The sequence below is a fragment of the Dendrobates tinctorius genome, unplaced genomic scaffold (genome assembly GCF_039654945.1).
Source record: "Dendrobates tinctorius isolate UK_male_01 unplaced genomic scaffold, ASM3965494v1 ptg000162l, whole genome shotgun sequence".
Taxonomy (NCBI): domain Eukaryota; kingdom Metazoa; phylum Chordata; class Amphibia; order Anura; family Dendrobatidae; genus Dendrobates; species Dendrobates tinctorius.
Window position 1 is genome coordinate 38,244,186 of NW_027361829.1, and position 26,550 is coordinate 38,270,735.

A 26,550-nucleotide genomic window follows, 5' to 3' on the forward strand; every position below is an offset into this window, starting at 1 on the left:
AGCAGTGTGCAAACAGCAATGCAGCTATCAGGTAGCCTTATAAGGCAGCCTAATAACAACCAGAGCTGCTGCACACAAAAATATCCTCCCCTGTCACTGCACATTAACTGTTGTGTTGTACAGTGAAAATCACTATCAGCAGAAGCACAGTTGTTTTTTTTTCCTGCCTAATCACTCTCCCTATTGCAGCAGCAACCTCTCCCTATGCTAAGATCGGCAGAAGTAAGATGGCGGTCAGCGTTCAGGGCTTTTATAGCCACTGTGCCGCCACACAAAGCAAGCCAATCACTGCAATGCCCTTCTCTAAGATGGTGGTGGCCGCTGCCCATGTCATCGCGTTGCCCACAGTGTGCGTCCTTGATCATTGGCTGAGAAAAGGCACTGGAAGCATTATGGGAAACGTGACTTTGGCGCTCGAGTCGGCCTCACGCTATGGTCGGGTTTCGATCGGCGAAACCCGACTTTAGCGAAAGGCGGCGACTTTTGAATTTGACCGACCCGTTTCGCTCAACTCTACTAATTATTTCTTCCAGTCTCATGTTTTTATTTGCATACCACCCTCCTCCTATCAGCATCACACTGCACTGTGACACGTAATGGAGGCCCCGGAATCCCGCACATGCGCCCTGCAATAGTGCGATTATACAGTACCTATTCCGCTCTTCTATGGACAATGGCTTAAGCTTACTTCTTCAGTTGCAGTGACCTCCTCTGACATGCACAGCGATAAGGTGCTCACCCCACCATACATACATGGGTAACAGGGGCATCGGAAACTGTACAGTTCTTAACTATGCAGGGAGGAAGGAAGTGGGGAGAGCTCCTTATCGCCACACACGCATACGCTGAAGAATGCTGAAGCCAATGCTCAAAGAATAGGTACTGTATGATTATGCTATAGCTGGGCAAAGGAGCAGGATTCCGCGGCCACCATTAAGTATCACATGGCACTGGTGCACTGATATGAGGGGGGTGGTATGATAACGAAGACAGGAGGCAGAGATTTCTCCCAGGCAACCCATGCCCTTGAGCCTGGTAGAAATCATTAGCATACATAAAATACAATTTCTCAACAACAAAACCATAATATGAGGCACACAGGTAGGACTAATTAATAATTCTATTACCTATATGCCCATATAAATAGGTTATATACATCCCAGGGCATAACAGATTCTTTTAAAGAATTATATTAAGTGGGACTCAGGATATTAAGGAATAGAGAAAAATACCCTTTAAGAGGTCAATCTCGCATGATGCCATCATTTTAAAGAGGTTGATCACTACTGAACAATCCCAGCTTATTCAATTTGTAACCTCATATAAAATAAAACATTGTATATTCACTTCGAGCAGCAGCGCCATTGCAGCAAGTTTGGCGCTGCTGTTCCCAGAGAGTGATGGGACTTGTTATGTTATGTGAAGGCTGAATACCATAACCGGCCACTCATCAGCTTCAGCCTTTATTATTTTAGCAGAAAAGATGTACACATGATGGGATATTGGAGATCTGCAACCAAAGATCATCCATTCATTGCAGCCTGTATGCTGCACAAGTTTCCCCATTCTCTAGGAATACACTCACTGCAACAAAATCATTTCAGCAATACTGAAACCACTGCAGGAGCTGAATATGCATTGTTTTTATTTTAAATGGGGTCCTTAATTGAATAAGATTCACCCAAAAGTAGATCGGAAACATCTTTCCAGAACTCCCTTTGATGTTCGCCTTTCCTGTCCGTCTCACTGCGCTGATCTTTACTTCTCCTACTCAATGCCTTCACAAACAGTGTCCCCAAGCCAGCAGCTGCGGACCCTGTCAGGTGACGTTCTCGGTGTCCCCTTGCTCCTATCTGGCTGCCTTTTTAGGGAATGAATGTGGTTGCGGATGAGGCACTTACAGTTACCTGATCCTCCGGCTTGCTACCTGAGCCTGGTTATTTTTCACTAGTCTTAGTGGCTGGCTCCCACACTGCGACCTGGTCCTTCCACTTCTGAATATGGGCCAAACGGGTGGCTTCCACACTACCTGTGCCCTAAGGACCCCTTCTGCCTTCCTAGGAGCTTCCTTCAGACTTTCCTCACTACGCTCTGGCTCTTACTCTTCCTACTCTCCTCCCAGAGGATCTGCTTTGCAGCGCTGGTCACCTCTGACCAGAAACCACAGGTGGCGTCACGACAAGCATCCCTTACAAACTACCCCTTCATCATTATCATCTTTCATCTACCCCATCATCATCATCTTTTATTAATTTTACTGGATGCCCAGGTCCGCGGACCGGGTCACCGTTGCCGTGACATCCCCTTTAAGAATCGACCGGCCTGGTACCAAGTAACCCATGGCCATGTGTGGTGCTCCCCTTGTTCTTTTGGTAGGGCATTCCACAGTCTGTCTGATCCCACCATGTTGCATCCCAGGAGACTAGTGATCACACACTAGGACACTCTGAAATGCTACAACATTTCTTGATTGTGGCCTCTCAGCCTGCATGCTCAAAGAGTGACAGGACGACATACTGTTTAGTGATGCACAAAATTTAGAGCAGCCACAGCCACAAGAACATGATGGTGTGGAAAGACCAATTTAGTATAAAGAAGAGAAAGATGAGGATGAGACGCAGTTGCTGCTAAGCCTTGCTTTTGTTAAGTCGCAAAGCCAGGAGGGCCAGAGTGTGGTGGTGGAAGACAATCTGGTGCATGACAACCTGGGAAGCTGTCATGCAGAGCAAGGCCAGCAGCGCCGAAAGGGAGAGATCAGCAGCACCGAAGCAAACAGGAAGATGCAGTGGGGTGACAAGATGGAGAAGGCAGGCAACTAGTACTCAGAGCACCAACAGTCCTGAATTTCTCCATCAAAGAGTTAGGTGTTCACTAGTCTGGGACTTTTAAGGAAAGTTATGAGACAAACAAAATTGCCATTTTCAACTTGTCCCTTGAAAAGATCAGCAGGTGCCTGACGATTGAGAACCTAACCACCACCAGCATGATCAGGTGGTGTGGAAAAGTGTTGGCTAATCCAGGCTTTGGTTATTATTATGAGAGTGAGCATGTCTGCATTCACTGTTGACATGTGAAAGCACATGTCTGTTATGACACCCATGGCAGCACTAAGAACCCACTCACTCAGACAAGATGCTAAAGGCAGGGCAGCACAACACCTCCAAGGCATAGAGGCACAGCTCATGCCAGGTGTCCAGCTTTGAGACCCAATAGTTGAAGTTGCAGCAGAATTAGGGAGTGTCAGGGCTTGTGGAACGCACCGAATAATATGAAGGTAGTAATAAGGGGCGTTCGCAGCCCGGGGTCCACCGTACAGAGATGTAGACTGCCGCCTGGTAATGGCGGACACTATATGGCAGTATAAAAGAGGAATACGTGTGGGTTAACGTCACCCGGTGTGTACAGAGGCAGACTCTGTTGCTTCACAGAATCTCGCTAACGTGGGATATAAATGCCTGTTAAGCTCACAAACCTCGGCAAAGTGAGCGCTGGTGTGCAGTCACAGGACTCTGCCCCAAAGACACAGGGTTAGAGTCACTCTAGACCCACTAGCGCTCAGCACCGCAACTGTGGTGCCAGGGAGAGACTACGTTAATAGCTTTAGTGCACTACTTGCGTGCAGCACCGCTCTGGCGGACGCCACTAACCAACCTAACTAGGTCTTGGAAAGCACACCAATTGAGCACAGCGCCGTACTAGCAGTCGCTGCTATTTTGATGCAGTGTACTCGTGCCTAGTGCTGGATGGCACAGTCTGGTGCTAGTTAGCTCAAACACCCTACTACATGCACAACCAGAGGGTAGGGGATCATAATGAGTCAGTCACCTGAAGCATACATACATCCACACACACACGAGTAAAGTTTTATACTAGCGCATGGCCGAGAGGCCATGCAAACCTTTTATAGTTTCAGCCTTCCGGGACCTTCCCAGTGGTCCAACCAGAGCAGCAATAGGACCTGAGCATGTGACCTCTGACCTCCAATGAAAGGTCGTCCCACGGGCATGCTCAGTAGGCTGAGAGAAGGAATTAGTCCCCAGAGCTGCAGGCTAGTGTGGAATGCTATAGCTGAATCAGGGGTGGCAGCAGCAACCAAACTGACAGCACTAGCCTGAGCAAGATGCCGGGATCGACGTCTCTACTGAGCAGCCCCCTCTGCGGTCGAGACTGGATGAGAGACTGCAGAAGGCAAGGCTCGGGATTCCTCCAGTGCAGAGGAAGAAACCCGACGCCTAATATAGAGAATGCTGGTTTAGTCAACCAGGTATTGCTTGACCATCTTTATAAACTTTTCCCTCCTTGTCAAAAATAACCAGTCATCAGGCCCTACACCCTGGGCTGGTGTCATGAAATTGGCCCATGCCTTAAAAAGTGCACCCCAGCCTCTGCTGTGTGTCTCTCTGGTCTCTCTTCCTCAGTTAGGCAAGGAAGTTTGATCCCTGTCTCTAGCATGGTCAACATATTTTCCACAATGGCCTCCTGGTATAGCACCATTTTAGAAGACCTCTCCACCTCAGGAAGAGGAGATGCAAAGTTCTACTTGTAGCATGGGTCTAGCAGGATGAACAACCAGTACTTTTTTGGCCAAGATGAATGTAACATGAGATTCACGGGAAAGCAGTGGTACATAAAGTCGGCCATATGTGCCATCTCCATACAGCCAACACTTCCCTGTTTCCACCATGATGATGACTCTCCACATCCTCCTCCTTCACCTCCCTCTGTTCCTCCTCATTCCCATCCCAAGCCCATACACATAGAAGAGATGGGATGAAGGTTCTGTGGCTACTAGATTCTGTTGTGCTAGACACCTCCTCCTGTTCCTTCTTTTTCTCCTCTTTAGTGTCCACCTCTTTATTGTTACCCAATCTGCACTGAGAAGATAAGATGAGGCTAATCAGGTGTTAGGCATCGGATTTCTTCCTCTGCACAGGAGGAATCATGAGCCTTGCCTTCTGCGGTCTATCATCCAGTCTCAACCGCAGAGGGGGCTGCTCAGCAGAGATGTCAATCCCGTCGTCTTGCTCAGGTTAGTGCTGCCACCCCTGGTTCAGCTATAGCAACCCATACTAGCTAGCAGCGAGCAACTCCTAGGAATAAGTCCTGCTTTTCTCCATCTGAGCATGCCCGTGAGACGACCACTCATTGGTGGTCAGAGGTCACATGCCCAGGTCCTCAAGCAGCTCAGATTGGGCCACCAGTTAGGTCCCAGAAGGCTGCGGTTATAAAACGATCGCACGGCCGTATAGACAATGTGGAGTGAGTGTTGTATGCAGGTATGAATGTCTCTGTGGACTAACTCATTAAGAAACCCCTACCCTTAGTATGCATGTGTTGATCAGCCTTGCCAGGTAGTGCCTAGCCCCAGCGCCAAGTAGTGGCTTTGCTTGTATGCCACTGTGCACTTCGGCTGCACCGCACAGTAGCCAGCAGCTATTAGTTGTGCTCGCAGTTGCGACGCCCTGCGCCTAATGGGTCTAGAGAGGCTCTTACCCTGCGTCCTTGGGGCAGAGTCTTGTGACCATACACTAGCGCAGACTCAACTGTGCCCTGTGACTGTTAACAAGGTACGGCATTTATGTTACATGGTACTGTGGCTCGGTGAAGCAACAGAGCCCATCGCTACTACACACGGGGTGGTGTTTAACCCACGTGTGTCCAGTGCGGTACCACTATTTAGTGTCTGCCATTACTGAGCAGCAGTCAACATCTTTGCACGGTGGACCCTGGGCTGCGAATGCACCTTTATACTATCTCTTTATTAATTGGTGTGCTCCGCCAGCCCTAACATTATACTAGCGCCAGGGTCTGGCTAGTAATGGTGGACGAGCAGCGACTCCATAGGTGCGTCCAGCAGTTGGAGGGCAGGTCGGCGGATCTCAAGCGTTCACCCTCAGCTGCAGATGTTACAGCAGTTGCTGTTCAGGCAGCCACGGAGGCTGTCTCCTGTGTGTCCACTGCCACCCCTGCCCCGACTTTGTCCCACCTTCTGCTGCCCGAGAGGTTCTCGGGCAATAGCACTTCTTGTAGGGGTTTCATGAGCCAGTGTGCTATACAGCTAGAGCTGCTGGCTACATGATTCCCCTCCAAGCGGGCTAAGGTGGGATTTGTCATTTCCCTCCTTTCAGGCAGGGTTTTGGAGTGGGCCACACCACTGTCGGAGCGTGGCGATCATGTGGTGCAGAGTGCCTCGCAGTTCTTGCCCACTCTGAAGCAGGTCTTTCTGGGACCATGAGTCACCCATGATAAGGCGTTCCAGCTGCTGGCATTGTCACAGGACTCGTCCTTGGTCAGCCATTATGCCATCCAGTTCCGGACTCTGGCCCCAGAGCTGGAGTGGCTGGATAAGGTTCTCATTCTGGTGTTCTGCAGAGGCCTGGCTGACCATGTGAAGGACACCCTGGCTACCACCGGAGGAGCTTATCACCATCTCCACCCATATAGACCTTCCTTTATCCAAATCCCGATCCGCTCGAGCACCCATGGTCTGTTATGTTTGCGGGCAGTCTGGTCACTTGCCAACAGGTGCCCACAGTGGCCAGGAAATGCTTGCGTCTAGTGGTTATGGTAGGGGGCCTACTAGACACAGTGGCGTTTTCCTCCAAGCTGTCCTTTAAAGGGATCCTTGAGTTAGGTCCATCCACTCTTGCGGTGAAGGTTTGCGTGGACTCCGGGGTGGAGGGCAATTTTATGTTGTCTGCCTTCGCCCAACGGCATGCATTTCCCCGGTTATGTTACCTAAGCCAGTGACATCAGAGTGGTGAACGGCTCGACATTACCCTCACAGATCACCCACCAGACCACCCCGTTGATACTCTCGGTGTCTCCATCCCATCAGGAGACAATATCCCTCCTCATCATACCCAAGAGTATCGATCAGGTCCTTTTAGGGGTCCCCTGGTTACGTCATCATTCTCCCCGTATAGAGTGGTCCTCGGGGAGAATTCTCAGTTGGAGTAAATCCTGTGAGGGTAGATGTCAGAGGGAATGCGTTCAAGTTACCTCCACTGATGTTCCTGCATATCTTTCCCCTCTTCCCAAACATTATCGACAGTATGCAGATGTGTTCTCCAAGAATGCGGCAGAAACCCTTCTGCCTCACCGCCCCTATGACTGCCCTATTGACCTCTTGCCTGGTGCTGAGCCTCCCAGGGGTTGTGTCTATCCCCTATCTCTCCCAGAGACAGAGGCTATGTCTCAATACATCAGGGAGAATCTGGCAAGAGGATTCATTGGGAAGTCGGTGTCACCAGTGGTGGCGAGATTCTTCTTCGTACAAAAGAAGAATGGAGAACTACGTCCCTGAATCGACTACAGGGGTCTTAACGTCATCCCCGTTGAGAATAAATACCCCTTGCCACTGATATTGGAACTGTTTGATAGACTACGGGGAGCGAGGGTTTTCACTAAACTAGATCATGCGGGGAGCTTATAACCTGATTCACATCCATGAGGGGGACGAATAGAAGACGGCATTTAACACCAGGAATGGCCATTATGAGTATTTGGTCATGCTCTTTGGGCTCCGTAATGCTACTGCCATCTTCCAAGACTTTGTAAATTATATCTTTCGGGATATGCTCTCCACTTCAGTGGTTGTCTATCTGGATGATATTCTCATCTACTCTCCAGATATGGACTCCCATCGGAGGGAAGTTTGCAAAGTCTTCGACCTCTTACAGGCGAATTCCCTCTTTGCCAAGTTGGAGAAGCGCCTGTTCGAGCAGGAGTCCTTGCCTTTCCTGGGCTATATCATTACTGCCCAGTTTATGGCTATGGATCCTGCCAAGCTGCAGGCGGTAATGGTCTGACAGGAACCCTACTCCCTTAAAGCGGTGCAGCGCTTTTTGGGGTTCGTTAATTACTATCGCCAGTTCATTCCCCACTTCTCCACATTGGTAGCTCCCTTAGTCGCCCTCACCAAGAAGGGAGCAAAACCCAAGTTGTGGTCGGATCAGGTCTCCAAGGCCTTCTTCTCCATCAAATCCCATTTTGCTAGCACTCCCATTCTACATCGCCCCTATGTAGATAAACCCTTCATCATGGAGGTGGATGCCTCTTCCGTCTGTGTCGGAGTGGTCCTCTTCCAGAAGGACACTCAAGGTCAGAAGCAGCCTTGCTTCTTCTTCTCTAAGATCTTTTCACCGGCGGAGAGGAACTATTCCATCAGGGACAGGGAGTTTCTAGCCATGAAATTGGCCTTCTCGGAGTTGAGACACCTCCTGGAGGGGGCTCGGTTCCCTTTACAGGTGTTTACCAGCCACAAGAACTTGGTCTATTTACAAACAGTTCAGCGGCTAAATTCTCACCAGGCCAGATGGTCCCTGTTCTTCTCCCTTCATTTTCTCTCCGGTGAGAAGAACGTCCATGCCGATGCTCTCTCCCACTCCGTGGTGTCATTGGAAGAGGAGGAACCTCAGCGGCCTTTGAGCATAGCGAGGCTCAGGAGGGAGGGGGCCCTAGGAGGGGGGATAGTGTTAGGCATCTGGTTTCTTCCTCTGCACAGTAAGAATCCCGAACCTTGCCTTCTGCGGTCTCTCTTCCAGTCTCGACTGCAGAGAGGGCTGCTCAGCAGAGACGTCAATCCTGGCATCTTGCTCAGGTTAGTGCTGTCAGTTTGGTTGCTGCTGCCACCCCTGGTTCAGCTATAGCAACCCATACTAGCCAGCAGCGAGCAACTCCTGGGACTAAATCCTGCTTTTCTCCATCTGAGCATGCCCGTGAGACGACTGCTCATTGGTGGTCGGAGGTCACATGCTCAGGTCCTCAAGCAGCTCAGATTGGGCCATCAGTTAGGTCCCTGAAGGCTGCGGTTATAAAAGAATTGCACGGCCGCACGACCGTGTGCTAGTATCGACAATGAGGAGTGAGTGTTGTAGGCACGTATGAATGTCTCTGGTGACTGACTTATTAAGAAACCCCTACCTTTGGTACGCATGTGTTTATCAGCCTTGCCAGGTAGTGCCTTAGCTGATAGTGCAGGTAGGAGGCAGAGTCAGGGCCTCGCTCCAGTGCCAAGTAGTGGCTTTGCTTGTACGCCACTGTGCACTTGGCTGCACCCCACAGTAGCCAGCGTCTATTAGTGGCGTTCGCAGTTGGGATGCTATGAACATACTGGGTCTAGAGAGGCTCTTACCCTGCGTCCTTGGGGCACAGTCTTGTGACCATACACTAGCGCAGACTCAGCTGTGCCCTGTGACTGATAACAGGGTGCGGCATTTATGTTACACGGTACTGTGGCTCTGTGAAGCAACAGAGCCAAATGCTATTTCACACGGGGTGTCATTTAACTCACGTGTGTCCAGTGCAATACTGCCATTTAGTGTCCGCCATTACCGAGCAGCAGTCAACATCTCTGCACAGTGGACCCCGGGCTGCGAACGCACCTTTATACCATCTCTTTATTATTCGGTGCTTTCCGCTGGCCCTAACAGCTGGTTACAATCTCAATGTGTTATGTCTTCCTCCATCTCCACCTGGTCCGCATGCAAAGCTTCATGTTTAATTGTGACCAGCGACTGTTTAAGTTAGCACAGAAGAGGGATAGTTGTGCTGACTATTGCGTCATCACTGCTAACTATCTTTGGGGAGTCCTCAAAGTCTTGGAGAACTAAACAAGTGTCAGAAATCCATGCCCACTATTCAGTTGTATGTGTGGAGTCTGACCAGAATACTGACAGGTGTGTTGGAGCTGGTATTCAACCACTGGGCTCTTCTGCTCAGTACTCCCAAAGATGGGGTTTCAGAGTACACACTGCAGCTTAACGACACAGAACTCCCACAGGCAGGGTTGCAGAGTACAGACAGCGGCTTAAAGGCACAGTACTACCACAGGCAGGGTTGCAGAGTACACATAGCGGCTTTTAGCCACAGTACTCCTACTGGCTGGGTTGCAGAGAACTAACAGTGGCTAAAGGCACAGTATTTCCACAGGCGAGATTGCAGAAAACACAGCTGCTTTTGGCATTGTACTCCCACAGATATGGGCTGCAGAGTACAAACAGCAGCTTTTGACACAGTAATCCCACAGGTGAGGTTGCAGAGCACACATAGTAACTTTTGGCAAATTACTTCCACAGATATGGGTTGCAGAGTACGCACAGACACTTTTGGCACAGTACTCTCACTTTGTCAAGTGCAGAGTACACAAAGCAGATTTGTGGTAGGGTGCGCTGCCTAACTCTGCCCTTCACTCCAGCTGCATGCTCCCTACATTAGGCAGAGCAGAATAACAGCCGCATCCATGATCCGGCATTTATGCTGTCTGGGTCATGTGGTGCACCAGCCAATCACAGCCATGTCAATACTTGGCATGGCTGTGATGGCTAAGGAAGTGGCCACAGCCTAAAGGCTTATTGATTGGCTGCACTGTAACTTTTCAGTAAACTTTATTAAGCATCTCAACCTGAACAGTAAACCAGACATCCCGTGAAAAGTTCATGTTTGAGGTTTGGTACCTGAAACTACAGACCACGAACTTTACAGTTTGGATTCTCTCATCCTTACTGTTGAATTCATGGTGCAGTCTGGTGAGGCAAAGAGGTTCATGACCGTGAAAACCAGTGGAACACAAGGCCATTGTCTGTCATGTGGAAGAAAACGGAAACATGCTGCCAATGAGGCACCAATATGGTCCTATTGGTCTTTGCTTTCAATACTATCCAGTCATGGATTGTGCCTCCTAAGCCACCACATCAACAGTTTACTTTTGGTGATCTTCTCTTTGAAACTCACGTGTGAGAGTTGCCGAGTGGCTATGAGTTGCAGGTCTGGTATTTGTGTCACCAATTGAGTGCTGTTGGTTTTGGATAGATCTTTAACTTGGGGCTGTGCTTAAAGTAGCTAATTGCTCTTCTGCCTGTAAATTTGAGTTACAGCCCTGATGGGTGTCACTTTCTGCTTGAGCCCCCTATTGGCTTTCACTGTTTTCAGTGTTTATGGGTGAAAGGTTGCCTTGTGTTCTAAAACAAAAAAGGCTTCATGCATGGCTGTCATGACATAGTTTCTAAATTTCAAACTGTCAATCCTTTCAAAGCATTTCTAATAAATCAACACATCAGAAATGTGCAAATGCAATACCATGTGACCAGAAAAATAAAAATTATCTAGATGCTTTGTGGAGTAACACACTTCTGCTATATTACTGACATGTCTGGGTTTGGAGAATGTAGGAGAATATTTCCGCTTGACTACACTCAATAGGTTTGAAAGAGTTTGTGGATAGACAGGATTTATACATATATATCAGTGTAGTAAAATTAAGGTTTATTTTGAGGCATTTCGAAATACAAAGTTACTTCTTCTTCAGGAAAAACCACATGTATAACGAGACAGCAGGGATATCACTTATATAGGTTAAAATTTCAAATGTGAGCTCCAAAAATCCAAAACACATGACCATATGTCATAGTTCAGACACGTCCCACATGATGTCACACTTGACATCTAAAAAACCTTAGTACAATTCAGTATAACATAAACATGTCATTTAAAACTATAGAGAATAAAAATATTAAAATGTATTTTAGGAATCGCAGTTGGAACCTGGAAGAAAGAAATGTTACAGCAGATTTAACAAAAGGAGATTTCCAAGGGAACCCATGTGCAATGAACCTGAAGACTGAATAACTAAAAAAGTGTCATTAACCATTAAGCTATCTCATCTGAAGGAAATGTCTGTTAGTTAATAGTTCACATGGTATAGGAGGAGGAATTCAAAGCTGCAGTGATTATTGCAAGGAGGCACTAAGGATACTATCTGACTCCAATTATTATAAGAACACTGGAAAAGATTTTCTACCCATGATAATTCCCCTCTATAATAACCTCATTAAAGAAGGAATAGATAATAATGTTCTGAATAAAAAAGAAAAAAATCCATCTATTCCTTTCTTTTACCATCTTCCAAAAATCCATAAGGATAAAATAAATCCGCTGGGGAGACCATTCATCTCAGCGGGTAATATGATTATGAGCAATCTTTCAAAGTATATAGATAAAATCATGCAGTACCATGTTTTCCAATTAGGGAGCCACCTTAAGGACTCCACTCATCTGATTTCATTTTTACGTTGAATCAATTGGGAATCAAACTATGTTTTCCTGACAATGGATGTTGCATCATTGTATTCAAATATTGCACATGAAATTGGTTTACTTTGTTTTGAAAGTTACCTTTCCAACGTGTGCTAATTTATTTATGGGTGTCTTTGAGGAAATCTGCATAACTAAAAGCATTTGGAGCAAACATATAATTCTGTATAAAAGATACATTGATGATTGATTCTTTATCTGGGACAACACACACAATAGCATCAATGCTTTCACTAATTATGTAATTAACAATATTTGGGGACTTGTGTTCTCTCCTCCCCACGATTCCTTCAGCATTTTCTGGATATCACCATTTTCATTGAGGATAAGGAAATCCTCACAAATACATACTGTAGACACAAACAGCTATATACACTATGAAAGTGGCCATTATAATAAATAGCTCAACAACATCGCTAATAATCAGTTCCTAAGGATTCGTAAAAACTGCAGTTCTGAGGAAGATTTTATTTTCCAAGAGAGATTGTTTACCCAGGAATACCCTAAGGAACTGATTAATTGAGCATATATTAACTCACTTAGTAATAATCAGGATGCAATTTTAACATATAAAACCAGAGCAAAACAGATAACAAATAAATATCCAATTTGTTACTCAATTTAACCACAGCCACAAAATTAATGACATCTTCAGAAAATATTGGCATATACTGCTTAGTGATCCCATCCTAGGTAACACTCTCCCCAGAAACCCTGGTATTACTTTACGCAGGGCACCCACAATCAAAAATATTGTGGCACCTAGCCATCTCAAATTAATCCCTGGGACTTATAACCACGTACCCTCTAGTAAATATATATTGATATCTTTAAATGCGGTCTCAGAAATTGCCTATGTTGTCATACCATAAATCATGGATGTGATCATGTTATATCAATGGTGACTAACGAAAAATTCAAAATCAAACAGCATCTTAACCCCTTCATGACCAGTGCTTTTTCGTCTTTGAGTTTTTTTGCTCCCCCTTCTTCCCAGAGCCATAACTTTTTTATTTTTTTTTGTCAATATGGCCATGTGAAGGTTTCTTTTTTGCAGTGCAAGTTGTACTTTTGAAAGATATCATTGGTTTTAACATATCATGCATTGGAAAATGGAAAAAAATTCAAAGTGCAGTGACATTGCAAAAAAAGTGCAATCCCAAACTTGTGTTAGGGCTAGCGGAACGCACCAAGTAATAAAAGATTATGTCAAGTTGCATTCACAGCTTGAGGTCCACCGTGCAGAGATGTTACCTGCTGCTTGATAATGGCGGACGCTATATGGCAATATAACGATACAGGCGGGTTAGCCTCACCCGGTGTGTACAGAGGCGGATTCTGTTACTGCACAGAACCGCGGAATATAAAGGCTGGAGCTTGTAAACACTCACAGAGCTCGGCAAACTAAAGATATAGCGTGCAAGTGTGCACAAAACCGCACTGGCGGATGCCACTAACCACCCTGACTCGGGCTATAAAAGCGCAACACTTGCGCACGGCACCGTGCTGGTGGTTGGTACCACTTGACGCGGTACGATAGTGCCTTGTACCGAATGGCATAGACTGGCGCTAAGTATGTGCAGATAACTGGGAGCACAGTGGCGCATAAGCAATGCCACTAGTAGACGCTGACTCTAACTCCAATTCCCTATATGCAAGCACAACCAGAGGGAGGGGATCATAATGAGTCAGTTGCAAACACATTCATCCGTCAGCACACACACAAAGGTACAAAATACTATCTATACTAGCGCATGGCCGAGCAGCCATGCGAACCTTTTATAGCAGCGTCCTTCCAGGACCTTCCCCGTGGGCTAATTGGGGGAAGCAACAGGACCTGAGCATGTGACCCCTGACCTCCAATGAGAGGACGACCCATGGCCATGCTCAGTAGCTCAAAAGAAGGACTTAGTCCCAGGAGCTGCTCGCTGCTGGCTAGTGCAGGCTGCTATAGCTGACCCCGGGATGGCAGCAGCAACCAAACCAACAGCACTAGCTGGGGCAAGATGTCGGGATCAACGTCTTGGCTGAGTAGGCTCCTCTGTGGTCAGGACTAAATGGGAGACCGCAAAAGGCAAGGCTCGGGATTCCTCCTGTGCAGAGGCAGGAATGTGACGCCTAACAACTTGTTTGTTGGGGCTTTTTCCACAATGTTCACTAAATGCAAAAATTGACCTGCCATTATGATTCTCCAGGTCATTACGAGTTCACAAACAACAAAAATGTCTACTTTTTTTTATCCAAATCCAAACTGTTATGAAAAAAAAATTGCACCATTTTCCAATACTCGGCGGCACCATTTTGGTGCAAATACGATCTATTGATCGCACGTTATGCATTTTAATGCAATGTTGCGGCGACCAAAAAAATGCAATTCTGGCGTTTTGAATTTTTTTCTCGCTATGCCATTTAGCAATCAGATTAATTTTTTTTATTGATAAATTGGGTGATTCCGAATGCAGCAATTTTTTTTTTTTTTTTTTTTTAATGGGGCAAGAGGGGGGTTATTTGAACTTTTATATAATTTTTTAATATTTTTTAAAATTTTTTTTTTTTACTTTTGACATGCTTCAATAGTCTCCATGGGAGACTAGAAGCTGCCATAACCTGATCGGCTCTGCTACATACAGGCGATGATCAGATCGCCTGCATGTGGCAGAATTGCTGACTTGCTATGAGCACCGTCCACCGGGTGGCACTCGTAGCAATCCGGCATTGACAAACATAAAGGTCTTCAGGAGACCTCTGGTTGTCATGCCAACCAATCGGTGACACCGATGGGCGGATTTCCGGACCAATGGCCGGAAGCATACATTAAATGCCACTGTCAAAGGTTGACAGCAGCATTTAACAGGTTAAGAGCTGCAGGTGGATCGCGATTCCACCCGCGGCTGTTCCATGCACATGTCAGCTGTTCAAAATAGCTGATATGTGCCTGGAAAAATGTGTGCTTACAGCCGGAGCCCACATCAAAGGGAGGGTGACTGACATCGGCGTAAATGTATGTCTGATGTCAGAAAGGGGTTAACTGTACGACAGATTTTGTGATTTATGTCATAGAATGTAGTTGCAAAAAGAAATTTGGGCAGAACAATTCAATCATTACATTCCAGACTAAATTCCCATAGGCATAACATCCGCAAAGGTTTCCTCCTACATGGTCTCTCAACGCACTGCACTTTAATACATGACAAAGAATTTGACAGTCTGAGAATTAGCTCCATTGAATACATCCCAGCAAACACACACAATCTGATCCAAAAATTAATCAGAAAGGAGATTTTTGAATCTACAGACTTAATAGTCTTAAACCACATGGCCTCAAAGAAGTTACAGAGGTTTCTTTTCATGATTTTATAATAAATACTTTTTTATCTACCATTTTAAATAATCCATTTTTAGCATTTTTTTTCTTCTTTTGTACCTCTTACATCTCAGCAGAGCTTTCAAATGAGATAATTCACTGCACATACATCATAAGGGTCACCATATTTTAATGCCTTCAACAATAACATTTTTATTACAATCCCTAAATCACTAACTATTTTCTCTCCTTTTCTATGGGTCTGCAGCGCTACTGAATAGAACAAATTTCTTGCACATATCTTAAAATCCTTCACCTTTTCATGATAAATGAGTTTGTCCTCCTTGAAATAACCAAATAATTGTGTTCTCACATTTTTCCCTGCAACCCTAATCCACTTATTTGAACTTACACTGTTCCTCTCATGTTTCAATGTCTTTGGTCCTTTCTGCTACTACAGCACTACTGGCCATGATATTTCCAGTGAACTCCAATCTGCCTTTACTCTTCTTATCATGCTCTGGAATCTCCCAGGATGTAATTTAATGTTTTCCTCCTGTCATGCCCTCTATCCTGATCACAGCTCTAAAGGCCTCGTCACACACAGCGAGATCCCTAGCGAGATCGCTAATTTTGTGATGCAACAGCGATCACCCAAGCGATCTTGCTGTGTGTGACACCTATCAGCGACCGGCCTCCCCGCCGGGTATCGCTGATCGTGCAGGAATGTCCTGGGCCATTTTTTGATCATTGGTCTCCCGCTGGCCAGCACGCATCGCTGCGTGTGGCAGCGGGAGAGCAACGATCAGCGAGCTCCCAGCGCTGTAAGCAGACGCTGGGAGCTGGTATCCAAAGTAAACAGCGGGTAACTAAGCACGAGCTTCGTTTAGTTACCTGCTGTGTACCTTGGATACCTGCGTGCTCGTGCTGGGAGCTTGTATCCAAGGTACACAGCGGGTAACTAAATGACTCGCGCACTTTGTTACCTTATATTTACCTTGGATACCAGCTCCCAGCATGAGCACGCAGGTATCCAAGGTACACAGCGGGTAACTAAGCGACGCGCTCGCTTAGTTACCCGATATTTACCTTGGATACCAGCGTCCTCGCTGGTCCTGATCGCTGGTGAAATCTGCCTGTTTGGCAGCTCATCAGCGATCATGTAGTGAGGCACCAGCGATCCTGACAAGGTCGTATCATTGTCGGAATCGCTGGTGCATCGTTTAGTGTGACGGGACCGTAAGACACTATGCAGCACACTCAAGTGTTCTCTGATTCTCCTATTCAAAAAGTGCTCCTGCGCCCGGTTTGATTCTCATGTAAACTAATATGTATACTGTTTCCTAATGTCACCCTTTTTTCACACAGCCCTATGAATTGTTGCACTACATTTCACCATCCCACTAAACTTATTAATTTATTAATGTAAATAAAATTCCCAATAAATTCATATTCATTTTTTCCTTAAACTACAAGTGTTTAATTTCAGGGTATCACTAATTCATGATTTCCCATTTCTCACTCTGTTAAAAATTAACAAATATAGATGAACTCAACACACACATTTTTAATTTAATCTTAATTTAATTTATTTTTAAAAATTATTAAAATAATAAATTAAGTTTTATTTTATCACAAGGGCTTTACCATGTGAACTATTAACTAACAGACATTTCATTCAGATGGGATAGCTTAATGGTTAATGACACATTTTTAATTATTCATTCTTCCTCAGGGTTCATCGCACATGGGTTCCCTTGGAAATCTTTTATTAATTTCACTGCAACATTTCCTTCTTCAAGATTCCAACTACGATTCCTATTAATAAAATACATTTTAATATTTTTACACTCTATACTTTTAAATGATATGTTTGTATTACACTGAATTGCACTAAGGTTTTTTAGATGTCATGTGTCACATCATGTGAGACTCAACTACTCTGAACTATGACATGTGGCCATGTGTTTTGTTTTTTTGGCGCTCACGTTTGAAATTTTAACCTACATAAGTGATACCCCCGCTGTCTCATTATACATTTGGTTTTTCCTGAAGAACTAACCTTGAACTTCGAAACGCGTTGAAATAAACCATCATTTTACTACACTGGGATATATGTCTTAAATCCTGACAGCAGCGCGGAGACTATCCACAAACTCCTTCTAACTTATTGAAGTCTGATGGTCACTAGATGACCCGTGGATCTGCTGCAGCTGATATTGCACTATAAGCTGTTTTTACAGATTAAATAGGTCAGTTCAATCTGAGTATAAAGCTCACTATATTTCTTGGATAAGACCCTAATTTGCACTGGTCTCTCCTACAATTTTCCTTGGATATTGCTTGACTACACTGTGATTGCTGTAAAATTAGTTGCAGGAGGGATTATACTATGGGGCTGTTTTAAGAGGGGGGAAGAAAACAGTTAAAACATCCATCATATTATAAAAAGTGAAAAAAACTTTATTAGTCTCAAACAAATGGAAAAAGTGAGGCTAAAAACTGTGGCATGCAAAACAGCATCCATAAACTACCACAAGGTGGGTGTATCACGCATAGTAGTACAAACAACAGTACATACATAGTACAATAAATTTAATTTGATCCATACTCACTGGAAGCAAATATCTATGTTATAAAATTATATATATGAGTCCAGGAACTCCAAACAAATGCATATACATGTGTGTATATATATATATACACAGTTGTGGTCAAAAGTATTGACACCCCTGCAATTTTGTCAGATAATACTCAGTTTCTTCCTGAAAATAATTGCAAACACAAATTCTTTGGTATTATTATCTTCATTTAATTTGTCTTAACTGAAAAAAACACAAAAGAGAATGAAGCAAAAAGCAAAACATTGATCATTTCACACAAAACTCCAAAAATGGGCCAGACAAAAGTATTGGCACCCTCAGCCTAATACTTGGTTGCACAACCTTTAGCCAAAATAACTGCGACCAACCGCTTCCAGTAACCATCAATGAGTTTCTTACAATGCTCTGCTGGAATTTTAGACCATTCTTCTTTGGCAAACTGCTTCAGGTCCCTGATATTAGAAGGGTGCCTTCTCCAAACAGCCATTTTTAGATCTCTCCACAGGTGTTCTATGGGATTCAGGTCTGGACTCATTGCTGGCCACCTTAGAAGTCTCCAGTGCTTTCTCTCAAACCATTTTCTAGTGCTTTTTGAAGTGTGTTTTGGGTCATTGTCCTGCTGGAAGGCCCATGACCTCTGGGGGAGACCCAGCTTTCTCACACTGGGCCCTACATTATGCTGCAAAATTTGTTGGTAGTCTTCAGACTTCATAATGCCATGCACACGGTCAAGCAGTCCAGTGCCAGAGGCAGCAAAGCAACCCCAAAACATCAGGGAACCTCCGCCATGTTTGACTGTAGGGACCGTGTTTTTTTCTTTGAATGCCTCTTTTTTTCTCCTGTAAACTCTATGTTGATGCCTTTGCCCAAAAAGCTCTACTTTTGTCTCATCTGACCAGAGAACATTCTTCCAAAACGTTTTAGTCTTTTTCAGGTAAGTTTTGGCAAACTCCAGCCTGGCTTTTTTATGTCTCGGGGTAAGAAGTGGGGTCTTCCTGGGTCTCCTACCATACAGTCCCTTTTCATTCAGATGCCGACGGATAGTATGGGTTGACACTGTTGTACCCTCGGACTGCAGGGCAGCTTGAACTTGTTTGGATGTTAGTCGAGGTTCTTTATCCAACATCCGCACAATCTTGTGCTGAAATCTCTTGTCAATTTTTCTTTTCCGTCCACATCTAGTGAGGTTAGCCACAGTGCCATGGGCTTTACATTTCTTGATGACACTGCGCACAGTAGACACGGGAACATTCAGGGCTTTGGAGATGGACTTGTAGCCTTGAGATTGCTCATGCTTCCTCACAATTTGTTTTTTCAAGTCCTCAGACAGTTCTTTGGTCTTCTTTCTTTTCTCCATGCTCAATGTGGTACACACAAGGACACAGGACAGAGGTTGAGTCAACTTTAATCCATGTCAACTGGCTGCAAGTGTGATTTAGTTATTGCCAACACTTGTTAGGTGCCACAGGTAAGTTACAGATGCTGTTAATTACACAAATTAGAGAAGCATCACATGATTTTTCGAACAGTGCCAATACTTTTGTCCACCCTCTTTTTTATGTTTGGTGTGGAATTATATCCAATTTGGCTTTAGGACAATTCTTTTTGTGTTTTTTCATTTAAGACAAATTAAACGAAGATAATAATAAATAAGAACTTGTGTTTGCAATCATTTTCAGGAAGAAACTGAGTATTATCTGACAAAATTGCAGGGGTGTCAATACTTTTGGCCACAACTGTAAAGGTTTGGACACTCCTGATAAAAATTACTGTTATTGTGAACAGTTAAGCAAGTTGAAGATGAAATTACCGCTAAAAGGCCAAACGTTAAAGATGACACATATCCTTTGTACTTTGTATTTTAGGCAAAAATATATATATTTTCATCTGTTTACATTTTAAAAATTGCAAAAAGGAAAATGGGCTGATGCAAAACTTTGGGCACACTTGGAGGTTTATGTGCTCAGATATCTTTGACCAAGGTTTCACACCTTAATTAGCCTGTTATAGTTATGTCTTGTTCGTTATCATCGTTAGGAAAGGCCAGTTGATGCAAATTTCCCAGCTTTATAAAAACCCAGCCTACTCTAAACTTGTGCCAAAAGACAACAGCCATGGATTCTTCTAAGCAGTTGCCTAGCACTCCAAGAAAGTGGTAGATTACCACAGAGAAGGCGATAAGAAGATGGCAAAGTGTTTTCAAGTTCCCCTCAGTTTGAAATATAATTAAGAAATGGTAGTTAACAGGAACAGTGGAGGCTAAAACAAGATCTGGAAGACCAAGAAAAAATTCAGTCAGAACATCTCTTACAATTGCTAGAGAGGCAAATCAGAACCCCCCTCCCCTCCGCTTGACAGCAAAAACCTTCAGAAAAATTTTGCAGACTCTGGAGTTGTGGTAGAGCATCTAAACAAGTCTGATGCATTTGGGAAACAAGCCATGTGACCCATGAACTTAAAATAGAACTCTTTGGCCACAGTGATCAAAGGTATGTATGGAGAAAAAAGGTCACAGAATTTCAGGAAAAGAACAGCTCGAAAACCATTAAGCATAGGGGTGGATCAATCGTGCTTTGGGGTTGTGTTGCAGCCAGTGGCACAGAGAATGTAGATTCAGTTACATTTCAACAAATTCTTACAGAGTAACATAGTAATTCTTGATGCAAATATAACACCATCAGCATAAAAGCTGATGTTTAAAAGAGGATGGCTTCTACAAATGGATAATGATCCTAAACACATGTCAAAATCCACAATAGCCTACCTCAAATGGTGCATTATGAAGGTTTTACAATGGCCCTAACAGTCTCTTGATCTGAACCTCATTGAAAATATGTGGCTAGACTTCAAAATAGCAGGTGTATGCAAAACGACCCAACAATCCCAGAGAACTGGAAGAATTTTCCTAGGAAGAATAGATGAAAATTCCTCAAACAAGAATTGAAAGACTCTTGTCTGCTTACAAAAAGTGTTTACAAGCTCAGCTGTGATACTTTCAAAAAGGGGTGCTTCTAGGTACTAACCCTGCAGGATGCCCCAAAATTTTGCATCTGCCCATTTTTATTTTTGTAATTTTTAAAATGTAAAAGATGAATATATTGTGTGTGTATATATATATATATATATATATATATACACAGTGGGGCAAAAAAAGTATTTAGTCAGTCAGCAATTGTGCAAGTTCCACCACTTAAAAAGATGAGAGGCGTCTGTAATTTACATCATAGGGAAGTCTCCTCTTTCCTCCACTCATTACCTGTAGTAATGGCACCTGTTTAAACTTGTTATCAGTATAAAAAGACACCTGTGCACACCCTCAAACAGTCTGACTCCAAACTCCACTATGGTGAAGACCAAAGAGCTGTCAAAGGACACCAGAAACAAAATTGTAGCCCTGCACCAGGCTGGGAAGACTGAATCTGCAATAGCCAACCAGCTTGGAGTGAAGAAATCAACTGTGGGAGCAATAATTAGAAAATGGAAGACATACAAGACCACTGATAATCTCCCTCGATCTGGTGCTCCACGCAAAATCCCACCCCGTGGGGTCAGAATGATCACAAGAACGGTGAGCAAAAATCCCAGAACCACGCGGGGGGACCTAGTGAATGAACTGCAGAGAGCTGGGACCAATGTAACAAGGCCTACCATAAGTAACACACTACGCCACCATGGACTCAGATCCTGCAGTGCCAGACGTGTCCCACTGCTTAAGCCTGTACATGTCCGGGCCCGTCTGAAGTTTGCTAGAGAGCATTTGGATGATCCAGAGGAGTTTTGGGAGAATGTCCTATGGTCTGATGACACCAAACTGGAACTGTTTGGTAAAAACACAACTTGTCGTGTTTGGAGGAAAAAGAATACTGAGTTGCATCCATCAAACACCATACCTACTGTAAAGCATGGTGGTGGAAACATCATGCTTTGGGGCTGTTTTTCTGCAAAGGGGCCAGGATGACTGATCCGGGTACATGAAAGAATGAATGGGGCCATGTATCGTGAGATTTTGAGTGCAAACCTCCTTCCATCAGCAAGGGCATTGATGATGAAACGTGGCTGGGTCTTTCAACATGACAATGATCCAAAGCACACCGCCAGGGCAACGAAGGAGTGGCTTCGTAAGAAGCATTTCAAGGTCCTGGAGTGGCCTAGCCAGTCTCCAGATCTCAACCCTATAGAAAACCTTTGGAGGGAGTTGAAAGTCCGTGTTGCCAAGCGAAAAGCCAAAAACATCACTGCTCTAGAGGAGATCTGCATGGAGGAATGGGCCAACATACCAACAACAGTGTGTGGCAACCTTGTGAAGACTTACAGAAAACGTTTGACCTCTGTCATTGCCAACAAAGGATATATCACAAAGTATTGAGATGAAATTTTGTTTCTGACCAAATACTTATTTTCCACCATAATATGCAAATAAAATGAAAAAAAGACAGACAATGTGATTTTTCTGGATTTTTTTTATCAGTTTGTCTCCCATAGTTGAGGTCTACCTATGATGTAAATTACAGACGCCTCTCATCTTTTTAAGTGGTGGAACTTGCACTATTGCTGACTGACTAAATACTTTTTTGCCCCACTATATATATATATATAAAAATAAAAAGAAAAGCTTGATAAAGACGGGTGACCGTTGAAACGTCGCCACTTGAGGATCAGTAAAGTAACCACTTTTTTCACACTTAATTTGGAGTGCTGCCTATTTTTTTTTATTTATTTATTAATTTGGTTGTTTGGACACAGCTGAATAGGTTTTGCACCAATTGTAAAATTTTGGTAGTGCTCCCCTTTTTTTATTTATATATATATATATATATATATACATACAGTAGATAGATAGATAGATAGATAGATAGATAGATAGATAGATAGATAGATAGATAGATGATAGAAAAATTAACACAGATAAAATATATGGATATAAAAAAAAATTACTTAATACTTACAAGCATAATGTGTATATATATTATAATAAGGCTACACTGATAATAAAGAAGCTATTTGAATTGCTCCTTAAAATGCATAGAAAGAAAAATTCTAGATGATGTCAGTTTGTTCCTGTAACTTTTTATGCTATATGAAAAAAACACAAAAGCAGGTGTTCCTTGTGTTCTTTAAAGAAATAATGAGAACATGTTCAATACAGTTATGGAATTTACTAATCTTTTTCAAGTGCTACACTAAAGCAGCTGTACCAAAATATAAAAGCTGCATGTTTTCATTTTGGGTGCAAATACTTCTCATTCCTTACAAAATAGGTAAGAACAAAAGTTGTATTAAGGACAAGAATAATTTCAAGTTATAGATCCAAATAAAAGTAAACATATGAGTCATACAGTATCTACACAACATTATTTCTGCAAATAAATGTTATTATTGCTGTAATAAAAAGTTATACTATTTTCCAACATTTTTTCTTTATTAATTACTCATGATTTATTAATACTTCTTTATGCTACTGTAACAACCGGTATGCCGGTCGCTGCTCGAGAACGGAATACAGTGCTGCTATGAATGACTCAGAGTGCAACATGATATTAAACCAACTTTTTGTTATAACTTGTGCAAAGGATATCAGGATTATATGTCTCAACTAATTATGGGCCACAACAGCCACAAACCGTCCATTGGATGGGTTGATTCCTGGGCCCTTGAGTCATCCTTCTCAACAGCTCATTCAGTGGCTCAGACACTTTAGCAAAGTCTTTTACAAACCGATGGTAGTATCCAGCTAAACCGAGAAACGCCTGTACTTCCCTCCGGGTCTTGGGTTTGGGCCACTCTTGAATGGCCTTGATTTTACTGGGTACTGGATGCACACCCTTAGCTGATACAACATGCCCCAGATACTCGATCTGCATCCGGAATAGTTGACACTTTTTGGGCTTGATCTTAAGTTCATTGTCTCTCAGTCGGTACAACACCTACAGGAGCTTTTTCAGGTGATCGTCGAACGAGTCTCTGAATACAATCACATCATCCAGATAAATCAAAACGGACTCAAAGTTGTAATCACCCAAGCAATACTCCATCACCCGCTGAAACGTTCCTGGGACATTACCCAGTCTGAAGGGCAATCGATTAAACTTGTACAGACCTATCGGTAAGATGAATGCTGTCTTCTGCCGATCTCGAGCCACCTCGGGCATCTGACAGTAGCCACTGGCCAGGTCAAGTGTGTAGAATTACTTTGCCTTTCCCAGTGCAGACAGGAATTCTTCGATTCTTGGTAACAGGAAGGAATCACGTATAGAGTTGAGCGAAACAGGTCGGTCAATTTCAAAAATCGCTGACTTTTGCCAAAGTCGGGTTTCATGAAACGAATCCCGACCATAGCGTAAGGTCGGCCATTATGTCGGCGACCCGAGCGCCAAAGTCGTGTTTCAAATGATGCTTCCAGCGCCTTTTTTCAGCCAATGATGGAGGATGCACACTGTGGGCAACGTGATGACATAGGCAGCGGCCAGCACCATCTTAGAGAAGGGCATTGAAGTGATTGGCTGGCTTTGTGTGGCGTCACATGGGCTATAAAAGGCTGTGAACGCCGACCGGCATCATTCTTCTGCCGATCTTACAATAGAGAGAGGTGCTGCTGCTGATTCTGAACAGGGAGAGCGCTAGGCAGGGAAGAAGAAAAAACTGCTTCTGCTGATAGCGCTTTTCACTGTACAGTTAGTGTGCAGTGAAAGGGGAGGATTTTTGTTGTGTGCAGCAGCGCTGGTGGTGATTAGGCTGCCTTTTAAGTCTACCTGCTAGCTGCATTGCTGTGTGCACACTGCTGTTCAAACTGCTTTTTTCAAAGCACTCCAAATTTTATTATTTTGTCCTGGTGAGCGACTGAGCGTTCATTTTTTTCACACATCGTCTAGCGGTGTAAGCTCCTCACACTACCATGTATTCCGGCTCGTATCACGGACAAATAGAAGCTCTCTGGGCGTGACTCTGGAAGAAAAAGCCGAGGAGTTTGTCCATTTTTCCAGACCTACAACTTAGAGTTGTGTCCGTTTTCCAAACAGTTTTGTATATCTGCTGTTTGATTACAGTCAAAACTAGACAGAGACAGCATGTGTCAGTCCGTATACAAATACACGGAGCTTGACAATTTTACATACACACACCGTACAGCGGTGTACGCTCCTCACACACTACCGTGTACTGCCTTCTAGCATGGACAAATAGAAGCTACCTGTGTGTGACTCTGGAAAAAAAAACCGAGGCCTTTTTCCTGACCTACACCTTAGAGTCGTGTCCATTTTTCAAACAGTTTCGTATATTTGCTGTTTGATTACGGTAAAAGCTAGACAGAGACAGCGTGTGTCAGTCCGTATACAAATACAAGGAGCTTGACAATTTTACATACACACACCGTACAGCGGTGTACGCTCCTCACACACTACCGTTTATCGCCTTCTAGCACGGACAAATAGAAGCTACCTGTGTGTGACTCTGGAAAAAAAAACGAGGAGTTTTTCCATTTTTCCACACCTACACCTTAGAGTCGTGTCCTTTTTCAAACAGTTTTGTATATCTGCTGTTTGATTACAGTAAAAACTAGACAGAGACAGCGTGTGTCAGTCCGTATACAAATACACGGAGCTTGACAATTTTCCATACAGACACCGTCTAGCGGTGTACGCTCATCACACACTACCATGTATTCCAGCTGGTATCAAGGACAAATAGAAGCTATCTGGGTGTGACTCTGGAAGAAAAAGCCGAGGAGTTTGTCCGTTTTTCCAGACCTACACCTTAGAGTTGTGTCCATTTTTCAAACAGTTTTGTATATCTTCTGTTTGATTACAGTCAAAACTAGACAAGAGACAGCATGTGTCAGTCCGTATACAAATACACGGAGCTTGACAATTTTACATACACACACCGTACAGCGGTGTACGCTCCTCACACACTACCGTGTACCACCTTCGAGCACGGAAAAATAGAAGCTACCTGTGTGTGACTCTGGGAAAAAAAAACGAGGAGTTTTCAGTTTTTTCCAGACCTACACCTTAGAGTCGTGTCCGTTTTTCAAACAGTTTCGTATATCTTCTGTTTGATTACGGTAAAAACTAGACAGAGACAGCGTGTGTCAGTCCGTGTACAAATACACGGAGTTCACAATTTTACATACACACACCGTACAGCAGTGTACGCTCCTCACACACTACCATGTACCGCCTTCTAGCATGGACAAATAGAAGCTACCTGTGCGCGACGGTGGAAAAAAAAAGAGAAGTTTGTCCGTTTTTCCACACCAACACCTTAGAGTCGTGTCCGTTTTTCAAACAGTTTCGTATATCTGCTGTTTGATTACGGTAAAAACTAGACAGAGACAGCGTGTGTCAGTCTGTATACAAATACACAGAGTTTGACAATTTTACATACACACACCATACAGCGGTGTACGCTCCTCACACACTACCGTGTACCGCCTTCTAGCTCGGACAAATAGAAGCTACCTGTGTGTGACTCTGGAAAAGAAAACCGAGGAGTTTTTCTGTTTTTCCAGACCTACACCTTAGAGTCGTGTCCGTTTTTCAAACAGTTTCGTAT